Source organism: Glycine soja, chromosome 15 (assembly GCF_004193775.1).
Source record: "Glycine soja cultivar W05 chromosome 15, ASM419377v2, whole genome shotgun sequence".
Taxonomy (NCBI): domain Eukaryota; kingdom Viridiplantae; phylum Streptophyta; class Magnoliopsida; order Fabales; family Fabaceae; genus Glycine; species Glycine soja.
Window position 1 is genome coordinate 28,001,690 of NC_041016.1, and position 14,030 is coordinate 28,015,719.

General features: G+C 37.7%; 1 non-coding gene across 1 annotated transcript; it reads right to left on the minus strand.

Annotated features, from left to right (window-relative positions):
• Nucleotides 1–418: 418 nt before the first annotated feature.
• Nucleotides 419–525, minus strand: LOC114388831. Its single transcript, XR_003661621.1, has one exon. It is a non-coding gene; the product is annotated as a small nucleolar RNA R71 (small nucleolar RNA).
• Nucleotides 526–14,030: the final 13,505 nt, after the last annotated feature.

Sequence of the window (14,030 nt, forward strand, 5' to 3'; positions counted from 1 at the left end):
TTATAGTTTTGAGCATTCTGATTTTGAATATTCTGAGAACAAGGCACACCCTCCACCCCGTGAGAGGACTCCAAGGGAATTGGCTGCACCTGATTTCACCTATGAAAGCTTGTGCATCCAATACCCTGATGAAGATGTCCCATATGTTCTTAAAACTGGACTGATCCATTTGCTTCCAAAGATTCAGGGCCTTGCAGGTGAAGACCCACACAAGCATCTGAAATAATTCCATATTGTCTGCCCCACCATGAAACCACCAGATGTCTAGGAGGATCACATATTTCTAAAGGCCTTTCCTCATTCTTTAGAAGGAGTGGCAAAGGACTGGCTATATTACCTTGCTCCAAGGTCCATCACGAGCTAGGATGACCTCAAGAGAGTATTATTAGAAAATATTTTCCTTGCTTCCAGGACCACGATCATCAGAAAAGATATTTCAGGTATTAGAAAACTCAGTGGAGAGAGCCTATATGAATACTGGGAGAGATTTAAAAAATTATGTGCCATTTGCCCTCACCACCAGATTTCAGAGCAACTTCTTCTCCAATATTTTTATGAAGGACTCAGCAACATGGAGAGAAGTATGATAGATGCTGCCAATGGTGGAGCCCTTGGAGACATGACCCCTGCTGAAGCTAGAAATTCAATTGAGAAGATGGCTTCAAACTCCCAACAATTTAGTGCCAGAAGTGATGCTATTGTCATTAGAGGAGTGCATGAAGTAGCCACGAATTCATCAGGTCAGACTAAGAAGCTTGAAGGTAAACTAGATACCTTGGTTAACCTGGTAGCCCAACTGGCCATGAATAAAAAATCTGCACCTATCACCAGACTCTGTGGTTTATGCTCCTCTGCCAACCACCACACAGACTTTTGCCCTTCTGTTCAACAATTTGAAGCAATTTAACAGCTTGAAGCTTATGCTGCAAACATCTACAACAGACCTCCTCAACCTCAGCAGCAAAATCAGCCACAACAGAATAATTATGACCTCTCCAACAACAGGTACAATCTCGGATGGAGGAATCATCCCAACCTTAGATGGTCGAATCCTTCACAACAACAACGACAACAACAACCGTATTTTCAAAATGCTGCTGGCCCAAGCACCAAGCATACCATACGTTCCTCCACCAATCCAGCAACAACAACAACAACAACAGCAACAACCCAAGAAATAGCAAACAGTTGAGGCCCCTCTACAACCTTCCCTTGAAGAACTTGTGAGGCAAATGACTATGCAAAACATGCAGTTTCAGCAAGAGACCAGAGCCTCTATTCAGAGCTTAACTAATATGATGGGACAGTTGGCTACACAGTTAAATCAACAACAGTCCGAGAATTCTAATAGATTACCTTCTCAATCTGTCCAGAATCTCAAAAATGTGAGTGTCATTACATTGAGGTCATGAAAGCAGTATCAAGGACCTCAACCAGTAGCATCTTCCTCATCCGCCAATGAACATGCCCAACCTCCCTCTACTCTAGATAAAGATGATGACAAAAATTTAAAGAGTAAGTTACCTAACAATTTCTATGCAGGTGAATCTAAAGAGAAGCAGCATATCCCTCTTCCATTCCCTCCAAGAGCAATTTCCAACAAAAAAATGGAAGAGGCAGAGAAGGAGATCTTAGAAACATTTAGGAAAGTAGAGGTAAACATACCTCTGCTGGATGCAATAAAGAAAATTCCAAGATATGCTAAATTCTTGAAGGAGTTGTGCACTAATAAGCGGAAGCTTAAAGGAAGTGAAAGAATTAGTATGGGCAGAAATGTCTTCGCATTGATTGGTAAATCTGTTCCCCAAATCCCTGAAAATTGTAAAGATCCAGGTACATTTAGCATACCTTGTATTATAGGGAACAATAAGTTTGACAATGCCATGCAAGATTTAGGAGCTTCTGTTAGTGTTATGCCTCTGTCTATTTTTAATTCTCTATCTGTAGGTCCTTTGCAGTCAACTGATGTGGTAATTCATTTAGCTAATAGAAGTGTTGCCTATCCTGCTGGTTTCATAGAGGATGTCTTAGTTAGAGTTGGTGAGCTGATTTTCCCTGTTGATTTTTATATTTTAAATATGGAGGAGGGATTTTCTAAAGGATCAGTTCCCATCATTCTAGGCAGACCTTTTATGAAAACTGCTAGAACTAAGATAGATGTATATGCAGGCACACTATCTATGGAGTTTGCTGATATAACTGTTCATTTTAATATTCTTGATGCTATGAAACACCCATCTGAAGATCTTTCTGTATTTCGTGTTGAAATAATTGATCATATTGTTGATAAATACATGACTGATCTTCATTCTAATCTACATGCATGTCACTCTTCATGCATTGAATCTGAATTTGTACTTGATCATATGACTGAATTTGATGCTGAGAGTGAATCTGAATTTGACATTGATTACATGTCTGCTGATGTTTTACCTCTTGAGATTGATTTTATAGAGTCATCTAGAACAAACCATGTTTCAGGAAGTACACATACCTCTGACTTTCTTTATGAGGTACAGGCTAAGAAACCATCTCTTTCTACCACTATCCAGCCATCCACACCAGAACTGAAGCCTCTGCCATCAAATTTAAAATATGCTTACTTGGATGATAGCAAAAGTTTTCCAGTAATTATATATGCCTCCCTTGTTGATGAGCAAGATGAGAAGCTGTTATCAGTTCTCAAGAAGCATAAGAAAGCTATAGGCTGGACCCTGGCGGACATTCCTGGTATTAGCCCATCCACATGTATGCATCGAATAAATTTAGAAGATGGGGCTAAACCAGTAAGACAGCCACAGAGAAGACTCAACCCGGTGATTCTTGATGTAGTGAAGAAGGAGGTAACCAAGCTTTTGCAAGCTGGAATCATTTATCCTATCTTCGACAGCCAATGGGTGAGTCCTGTCCTAGTAGTCCCGAAGAAAACCGGCCTCATCGTGATAAAAAATGAGACGGAGGAGTTGATTCCTACTCGGGTGCAGAACAGTTGGAGAGTCTGCATTGACTATAGGAGGCTGAACCAGGTTACCAAAAAGGACCATTTTCCCCTGCCATTCATTGACCAGATGCTTGAACGCCTGGCAGGTAAATCTCACTACTGTTTCCTTGATGGTTTTTCTGGTTATATGCAAATCACTATTGCTCCTAAGGATTAGGAAAAGACCACATTCACCTGCCCTTCGGCACTTTTGCCTATAAGAGGATGCCTTTCGGCCTGTGCAATGCCCCTGGTACCTTTCAGCAATGCATGATTAGTATTTTTAGTGATTTTTTAGAAAATTGCATAGAGGTGTTTATGGATGATTTTACTGTATATGGATCCTCTTTTGATAATTGTTTGGATAGTCTGGAAAAGGTTTTGAATAGATGCACTGAAACTAACCTTGTTCTAAATTTTGAAAAATGTCATTTTATGGTTGAGCAAGGTATAGTTTCAGGCCACATTATTTCCAATAAGGGAATTGAAGTAGATCCTGCAAAAAATTTTGTTATTTCACAATTGCCTTACCCCTCTTGCGTGCGAGAGGTGCGATCTTTTCTTGGTCATGCAGGATTCTACATGTGCTTTATAAGATATTTTAGCAAAGTAGCCCTTCCACTTTTCAACTTGTTGCAAAAGGAGGTGGAGTTTGACTTTAATGATAAATGCAAAGAGGCTTTTGATTGCCTCAAAAGAGCACTGACTACCCCCCCATCATCCAGGCACCCGACTGGACAGTCCCTTTTGAGCTTATGTGTGATGCATCCAATTATGCATTGGGGGCTGTCCTTGCTCAGAAAATTGTTAAATTTCCTAGGGTGATATATTATGCTTCTAGGACTTTAGATGTTGCCCAAGCGAATTATACTACTACTGAGAAAGAGCTACTAGCTGTAGATTTTGCTCTTGAAAAATTTCGTTCTTATTTGCTTGGTACTCGCATTATTGTTTATACTAACCAAGCAGCTTTAAAGTACTTGTTGCAGAAGGCTGATTCAAAGCCTAGGTTGATCCAATGGATGCTCTATCTCCAAGAGTTTGACTTGGAGATCCGTGATAGGAGTGGAGCACAAAATTTAGTTGCTGATCATTTGAGTCGGATCGAACATGTGTCTGATGAGGACTCACCCATTCGAGATGATTTCCCGGATGATCATTTATATATATTGTATAGTATTTCTGATTCTCTTTCTACTCCCTGGTTTGCTAACATTGTCAATTATTTAGTTGCTTCTGTTTTTCCTCCCTTAGCATCTAAGGCCCAAAAAGATAAAATTAAAAGTAATGCTAAGCATTTTATTTGGGATGACCCCTACTTGTGGAAATTGTGCAGTGATCAGGTCATTAGACGATGCATTCCAGATCATGAGATTGACTCGGTCCTGTAGTTCTGTCATTCTTCCGCACTGGGAGGTCATCTGGGTGTTCAAAGGACAGCTCGCAAAGTGCTTGACTGTGGCTTTTACTGGCCCACCATCTTTAAAGATGCGTGGAAGATTTGTAGCACTTGTGAGCAGTGTCAGAGAGCAGGAAGTGCACTTACATGGCGACAACAAATGCCTCAGCAACCTATGCTATTTTGTGAGGTGTTTGATGTCCGGGGTATAGATTTCATGGGCCTTTTTCCTGTATCTTTTGGTTATGTTTACATTCTCCTTGCAGTTGATTATGTTTCAAAATGGGTGGAAGCCAAGCCCACTAGAACTAATGATGCTAAGGTTGTTGTAGATTTTGTCAAATCTAATCTATTTTGCAGGTTTGGAGTACCTAAAGCAATCGTTAGTGATCAAGGAACCCATTTTTGCAACAAATCAATGCATGCCTTGCTTAAAAAGTATGGGGTTGTCCACAGGGTATCCACATCATACCACCCCCAAACCAATGGACAGGGAGATTAAGAGAATTTTAGAGAAGATTGTGCAGCCAAGCAGGAAAGATTGGAGTACTAGGCTAGATGATGCTCTTTGGGCACATAGGACTGCCTACAAAGCACCCATAGGAATGTCTCCTTGTCAGGTCGTCTTTGGAAAGGCATGTCATCTTCCAGTGGAGATTGAGCACAAAGCATATTGGGCAGTGAAGACCTGCAACTTCTCTATGGATCAAGCTGGTGAGGAAAGAAAGTTGCAACTAAGTGAGTTAGATGAGATCCGCCTAGAAGCCTACGAGAATGCCAAGTTCTACAAAGAAAAGACCAAGAAGTTCCATGATAGCATGATAATTAAGAAGGACTTCATGGTTGGGCAAAAAGTGTTATTGTATAATTCTAAGCTTGGACTCATGAGTGGTAAGTTGAGGTCTAAGTGGATTGGTCCTTTCGTTGTTACTAATGTTTTTCCTTATGGTACAGTTGAGATCAAAAGTGACTCCACAAACAAGAACTTCAAGGTCAATGGACACCGACTTAAGCCTTTCCTCACAAACCCTTCTTTAGTGGACGTAGTGGTGGAAGAGACTTCCTTACTCCACCCTACTCTTCCTCTACCATGACTTAGGGAGTTTTTCTTTCCTATCTCCTTCTTTACTTTTATTAAATTTGTCCGATTCTATTTGATGGTTTAATTGCTTTTAATCTTTTAATTGTGCCACATTGAGGACAATGTGTTGTTTAAGTATGGGGGGAGTGTGTTCTTTGGTTTTGGTTTTGTTAGTTGTGTTAAATTAGTTTAATTTTGTTAGTTTTGTTGGGTTCTAGTTTAATTTTGTTAGTTTTGTTGTGCTAAATTTGCATGTTTGTCTTTGAATTATAGGATATGTTCAAGTAATGGGTAATTGTTCTGAAAATAAAAGTCTCTTGACATTTTGTGACTTGAAATCCTTGCTTTTCCTTTACATGTCATGATAGTTTTGAAAGCTCAATTTGAAAGTGATAAGTTTAACTTTGTGAGAATTCGAGCCATCCATCATCATAATCTTTTGGTGTGTTTTGCCCCATTGATTGCTTGCACAATAGCCTTGGCTTGATTCTTGTTGATGCTTCCTAATTCACATGCATATTTGGAAATGATTTAGGCAATTTCGTTCTTATAAGCTTCTAGCCAAATGGACTTACCTTGAATTAATTCCTTTGATAGCCCCTTTGAGCCTATTTTCCCCTTTCTTTGTTTTGAAGCTCATTACAAGCCTTAAGTGAAAAACCATGATATCACCTTACCCTTAAGGAATTTTGGAGCTTTGGAATTGTTTTGGGAATAAGCTGGGAATAAGTGTGGGGGGGTATGTTTCATTGGAAGATATGATTTTTGGTCATGCTTAATGTTTTATTTTGGCCATGCTTGATGTATATATATATTGCCTAGTTCTTTCTTTAATCTTCAATTTCGTATTGTTCAATAAAAAAATAAAAAAAATGATAAATGAAAAAAAAATAAAAAAAAATTCAATTGCTGCAAATTCTGCAATTTCGTAATATTCAAAAAAAAAAAGAAGAAGAAGAAAAGAAGTGAAGTTGAATAAATAAGGTCTTGATATGAGAACTTGATTTGGGAGCCTTGGTTGATTTTGTTGATATTAGAGGGTTTGGGTTTACTACTTGTGCTTAATTTCCACTTATTCTCCATTGCTCCTCTATTCCTTTGGGATTTAGCTACTTATTCCATATTTTTTTCCCTACCTTTTCCTTGGCCCCATTACAACCTTTAAAGACCTTTTAATCCTCATATGCATGTGTTGTCAAGTTGTTTGTCAATTTTAGAATTTTGCCAAGTCTATGTGGTGTTTGTTTTCATGGGTGCTTCGAGAGTAAATAGTAGCCTAGACACTTGAGAGATAGAGTGTATATCTTGCGAGGCTTAATCATTTTTCATTATTGAGCTGATTAACTATTTTGCCATGATTGGGTTGCTTGGATGATTTTCACGAATGTCTTGACTCTTTGGATCTCTTCATGTTACCTATTCCTTTCATTCCTTGATGTTCATTGAGAAATATGTAAATGTTTTGTCTGTCTCTCTTTGATATCCTTGGATTTTGTTCTTTATTTCATTTTGCCCAGGAGTGCAAAAGGCTAAGTATGGGGGGTTTTGATGTGTCATTATTTTCTCCTATTTCTTAACCCTTTTTGCATCATTTTAAGTACTGATTAGTCTTAATTGTCAAATTAATTAGGCAGTTTTATTATTTGGGCACATTCAGCTAATTAGGCATTGGGCTTGAATCTAGAATTGGGCTTGGGCTTGAATCCAGAATTGGGCTTGGACTTGAAGAGGGCAGACTATTTTATTCTACAAAATTAGATCTTATCTTATCTTATCTTATCTAGATTTGATTTGATTTGATTTTACTTATGGGCTTGGATTTAAAACAGATTTGTAAGCTTTGGGGCTGAAAAAATATATAACAGCACCAAGGTTCTAGTTTAGCTCTCTCTCTTCTCCCTCTCTCTCTCCTCTCTCTCTTCTATTTTTCGTTTTTTTACAATTCCAGTTCAAACTTTTAGTTTTATCAATAAAATTTCGTTCTCTATCTGATTAATGGAAGGCTAAGTCCCCAGCGTTGTTTTCTCTTGAGGATCAAGCACAGTTCTCTTTGAGGTTCTATTATTATTGTTAAATTCTGTTCAGTTCTTTTTCCTCTTCACTAATTACTCTGAATTTGTTGCTATTAATTCATGCATGCTTAGTGCTTGATTAATTGTCTCTGCGCTTAATTTACGTTCATGCTTAATGATCGTTTATGAGTAATTGGTGTATGTGATGCTTAATCACATAATGAATGTCTTATGTTGAATTTCGCTTAGTAATTTAATTTTGGGTTGGATTAAGTGGTTGAATTGAATAAGGATAAATTCTCGCAACCTAGGATAAGAGACTTGCTTGTGAATCAAGGGGAAGCAACGTATTTTAATTCTGATATTTTCTAATTAAATTTTACTCACTGTTTAATTTACAAAAGCAAACAACCCCCCCCCCCCCCCAATTTGTTACTATTTCCTACTATCTGTTATGAACATTTGGTTTATCATTGCTTGTTGGGAAACGACCTAGGATCACTTCCTAGTTACTACATTTTAATATTTATTTGATTCGGGTACGGCCTCGATCAAGGACTCTGAGGGGTAACATCTCTCATATCATCATTGGGATCCTCCCTAGAATCCTTCTTACTACTTTCCTCAATAAGCCACTCGGCTCCTCCTTGGGGAAACTCCCCACCAACTGTCATCGCTACCTCTGCATACTTTGGGCACATACTCTGGTGTGTGTGAAAAAGATGATGAAAACAGTGAAGAAAAAATCTATATGATCTCCACGGATGCTGTCATCTGACCCTAAAATAAAAATGTAAGGGGTGAGTTTTTCCACTTCATCAACCAAAACACAGAAAGACCTAGACATAAGTCAAAACACATGAGACTACAAACCACTATGTTGTGGTTATCTACTGGATGTCATACACAGCTTAAGGCATCACATTTTCACTAACTCAACATACACATAACACTGGTCAGCTGCCACTAGAACTCCCAGAACTCAGTGGTCTTACCATATTTTAGTTCAAATGACGGTCGGGAGTACACCTTCACCATGATATAATGGTAGACTCTTGCCGACCAACTATGTCTTGCACTTGTGAAGATTGCCAAGTCAACTTGCAGGAAAACATAACCACAAAATCAATGCCACATAAAAAAAAACAAGTTAGCAAGCATACCACTCTATAAGGTCATCCCAAACTCCAAGGACTCCTACACCGTTGCTCCCCGAGGGTTTACTCTATCGTCATTGTGGGGCCAGACTGCACAAATACAAAATGGCATCGAAAGGTGAACCAAGTCCAAGAATTATATGGACTTAACATCACAACAATAGGAATCTCATCCACACCTCATGGTGGAAAGCGCCAATTGATCATCGTCTAGTGAGCTCTCACAACTTCCAGTACGTCCCCCTACATGACTCTCTTGAAGAAGTTCCTACTAGAATGAGGTCCTAGCTAACACCAAGACTCATGCCCAAGTCCCTATAACTACAACACACAGGTTTTAACACACAGATCATTATCGCCCCAGTTACAAGCTAATTGGGTCACACACAATACATCACATGCAACAGTGCCCAAGGTCACCCCTCTGTTGGATCGAGTGGCCTCAGAATAATTAAGAAGGGGGGGTTGAATTAATTATTCCTAAACCTTTACTAATTAAAAATTACTTTTCTAAGGCTTTTACTAAGGTTTTAAGAGAATAAGGAATAGAAGAGAAACTTAACAGAAAGTAAAAGTAGAAATTAAAATGCACAACGGAAAGTAAAAGAGTAGGGAAGAAGGAGACAAACACACAAGAGTTTTTATACTGGTTCGGCAACAACCCATGCCAATCCCCAAGCGACCTGCGGTCCTTGAGATTTCTTTCAACCTTGTAAAAATCCTTTTACAAGCAAAGATCCACAAGGAATGGACCCTCCCTTGTTCTCTTTGAAACCCTAGTGGATGTACCCTCCACTAGAACTGATCCCCAAGAGATGTACCCTCTCTTGTTCTCAGTCAAACCCAAGTAGATGTACCCTCTACTTGTACCACAAAGGATGTACCCTCCAATGTGTTAAGACAAAGATCTCAGGCGGTTAAACCTTTGATACATTGTGAATGGGGATACAAAAGAATTCTCAGGCGGTTAGTCCTTTGAATACTTTTGTATAAGGGAAAGGGAAGAATCAAAAGAATTCTTAGACTGTGTCGTTTTGAATTATTTGACAAGGGAGAAGGGAGACACAAAAGAATTCAGGCGGTTAGTCCTTCATTCTTTTGGAAAAGGGAGAAGAGAGACACAAAAAGAATTCAGGCAGTTAGTCCTTGGCAAATTCTTTTTGGCAAAGGGAGAAGGGAATGAAAAAGATGAATAGCACAAGTTTTTGAACAAAGAACTTTTCTTGGAAGAGAAAGTTTTGAACAAAAACTTTAAGAAAGATAAAGAGAAGATGAAACCGAAAAACTGTTGAAAGAGATGAAAGAAAATATTGAAAGATGATTGAAAGAAATGATTGAGATAATTGAATTGTTTCATGCCAAGGTCACATATTTATAGATTCTTGATGACTCAAGTCAAAACTTGTAACTCTTGGCAATTCCTTTAAAACTAATCTCTTAAAAAGATATGACTTTTGAAAGAATCTTCAGAAACAAGTCACTTGAAGAAATCTGACTTTTGGAAATGAATTTTTCGAAAACAGTCACTGGTAATCGATTACCATAAAGGTGTAATCGATTACACATCAATAGATGTGACTCTTCATTTTGAATTTTGAAAATCTTAACATTTTAAAAACACTGGTAATCGATTACATGATTATGGTAATCAATTACAGCTTTGTAAATCAATTTGAAAAACAATGCTGGCTACTGGTAATTGATTACTACCTTCTGGTAATCGATTACCAGAGAGTAAAACTCTTTGGTAAAATATTTTTGTGAAAACTTCATGTGCTACTCAATGTTTTGAAAAACCTTTTAATACTTATCTTGATTGAGTCTTCTCGTGATTCTTGAATCTTGATCTTGATTCTTCTTGATTCTTGATTCTTGAAACTTGATTCTTGAATCTTTGCTTGAAACTTTGCTTAACTCTTGATTCTTTGGCATCATCAAAATAACCTTGGAAGGCATTGCTTCCACACCCTCCCAGTCTACAATTAAAGCCTCACATTCCACAATTACAATTGTCAGGGATTCACACTTCCCTAGTCCTTCAATCATACACAAATAAATTATAACTCCCATGGAAATTATCAAATCATCACACAACACTTAGACAAAAATAACAAGGCAAATAATCCATACTTGGTCAAAATTTAAACAATTCAATACATTCAAGTAACATGCATTAAAAACCCTAGCTTTTAGAAAACAGACAGATTCAAGCATCTATAAAAACTTTGCAAATAATTTTATAATTGAAAATTTTTTCATACATAATTGAACAAAATTTTAATATCTTTCCAAAACCAAAATGACGTCTACTTTTTACACAAAAATTCATCCTATGTGGTTTCATGTAAAATTTTCTTTCTAACATTTTTTCCAGACCTAAAAATTGTACTTCATGCAACAACTTTGTTTGCCTTGGGCCTTCATAAAATGAAGATGAGATCCATATTTTTTGTTATTTACATCTTTGGAAATAATGTTTTCTCTAGTTTCATAAAAAGTAAACCTTTGGTTCAGATGATAGCCATATAAGCCTAAAGTTACAAAAAATATCGAGCACTGCCAAACACTCCTGGCACAACAAGATAGTCACATTGCATGTCATAGATGGACCTCAAAATGACCTCACCTCTCAAGGGCTTCAACACAAAAGTTTTTGCAATTTGTGTCTAAAGAAAAGAAAATACAAGATTCATGAAAATCAAACCGTTAGATTTTGTTCTAGGCTCGAAACCCCAAGACTTATCCAGAGTATAAAATCTACCAGTCAGCCTCTCCCTTCTCATAACCTAATTTCAAAAATACAAAATTGCTTTATAAAATCTAAACAAAAAAATTGTACAAAGTATCCTTTGTACTAGGAGCTCTTCCAAAGAACAAAAATGATCAAAAAGAAGAAGAGAAGGCATGCATGAAGTGAAAAGATCTTGGCTTTGCAAAACAGTGAGATAAACAACTTCAAGAAAGCAACTTTTGATGAATGCAATGCAATGGAGGATCAATACACCACGGTTGCCTCCTCCCAAAGGCAACCATGAGGGTTGAGTTCAATACAAAGATCCCCTTTACCAGTGAGTTTTAGTCTCCAACGAAAAAGAAAGGACAGTTAGGGTACAAGTTCTTGACCTTGCAACCACAACAAAGCTTTTGCTAAAACTTTTGGTGTGATCACCCTTGGCTCTTGGTGATTCACGAATTTGAGAGGGGCAGAGGGGAGAATTCAGTTTGCTTTTGGTGTTGGTTCAGCTGAAGAGAGGTGAGAGAAGAGAGCATTCGGTGTTCAAAGATTGAAAAGAAAGAAAAAAGAGTGCATGTAACACCCTGAAATATTACTAGTTATAAATTGATGTTTAATTGTATTTATCGTGTTATTTGACTATATGGTTGACTTGAATGAGTTGAGGTATGACTTGAATTAGTCATGTATGAATTCCTTGATGTGGATGCTGAGTCATGGGGAGTTTGTTGAACTAAGTTGGAATTATGAGATTTCAGATTTTACCCAAACCTATCTCAGTAAAATCACGATCCCGGATTTTTTAACCGTTGGATCATTTGCAAATTTTGTCTAGAGCTTTCCAAGCCACTTGTCCACATTATGACCGTTGGGATTTTGACCATAACAACTTCTGGTGTCTCGCTTGTTGGAACAAATGGCCTCGAATAATTAAGAAGAGGGGGGTTGAATTAATTATGAACGTGTCTTGACTAATTAAAAATTTATCCTTCTTAATGTTACTAGATTCAATTAGGCTTTACTACTAAGTTATGAGAAAGTAAAGAATAGAAACAATAACTTAGACAAAAGTAAAGTTGAAATAAAAAGTGCACAGCGGAAAAGTAACGAGCGTAGGGAAGAAGAAAGCAAACACAAGTTTTATACTGGTTCGACAATGACCCGTGCCTACATCCAGTCCTCAAGCAACCTCTAGAGATTTCCTTTCCTTGTAAAAATCCTTTACAAGCAAAGAGCCACAAAGGATGTACCCTCCCTTGTTCTCTTTGAACAACCAAGTAGATGTACCCTCTACTTGAAGCGAACCACAAAGGATGTACCCTCCCTTGTGTTCACTATTACAACCAAGAAGCTACACGCTTCTTACACAAAATTCTCAGATGGTTAGTTCTTTGAATTTAGTGTTGGTGCAAATAATTCTCAGATGGTTAGTTCTTTGAATTCTTTGTTTGGGGAATCAAAAGAATTCTCAGACGGTTAGTTCTTTGAATTCTTATGGCAAGAAGGAGAAGGAAAGAAGAAAAAGAGAAAAATAGAAGGATAACACAATTTTTGTTTTATTGTAGAATTTTCCTTTCTTCAAGGAAAGATTGAACAAAAACTTATAATGAATTGGGCAAAGGTTTTGTAAGAGAAAAGCAGTGAAAAGTTCTGTGTAATCAGATGTGTTTTTTTGTGTTATTGTATATTTAAAATGCGTGCCAAGGTCTTATATTTATAGAACCTTGATACCTTTTGAGAAAACCATGTTAAGAGTTATAACTCTTAACATTTTCTTCAAAAACATTCACTGGTAATCGATTACCATAATGGTGTAATCGATTACCATAATGGTGTAATTGATTACACTATTTGAAAATCATTTTGGAATGTTGCAAAGCACTGAAACCAGTTTGAAAACCATCCTGGTCACTGGTAATCGATTACTACCAAATGGTAATCGATTACCAGAGAGTAAAAATTATGGTAACTTAGAAGATTTCAGAAAATCTTTTTTAAAACAAAAAAGTGTGCTATTTGATGTTTTTTTGAAAAATACTTTTTACTACCTACTTTGACTTTGCTTAATGCTTTTTGATTTCTTCATTTGATTCTTGAATCTTTGAGTGGAATCTTGAATGCTTGATTATTTAATCTTGAAACAACTCTTTGAGCTTTGGCATCATCAAAACATCTTGGTGAATCATCATGGTAACTTTGCTTCCACATCGCTAAGCGAGAAAGGCGTGCTAAGCGCAATTCCAACCCGAGAGGGAATTACGCTGAGCGAGATTTGGCCCACTAAGCGAGCCCTAGTGCAAAGGGAGTTACGCTAAGCCCGAATTGTTGCACTAAGCGCGAAAAATGGACTCCGGCTTAGCGAGATGAGCTTGCTAAGCGAGATTTGCAGATTATAAATACGTTCCTCGGCGTGAAAAACATGACTTTTCACTCTCCTCTTCTCCAAAACGCCACCCAAACCATAACACCTCATTTTCCACCACCCACGACCACTAGTGGCTGCTGCAAGCCACCGTTGCTTGCTGCCGAACCCCCACATCAAGAGGAACACTTTAATCGGAGCGAAATTCTCAGAATCCTCCTCAAGGATTCAGTGGAGAATATCCCCCAATCCTCCATTTCATAGCTTCTCTGAGGTAATCTTGACTTCTAAGCCTTTCTCCTAGT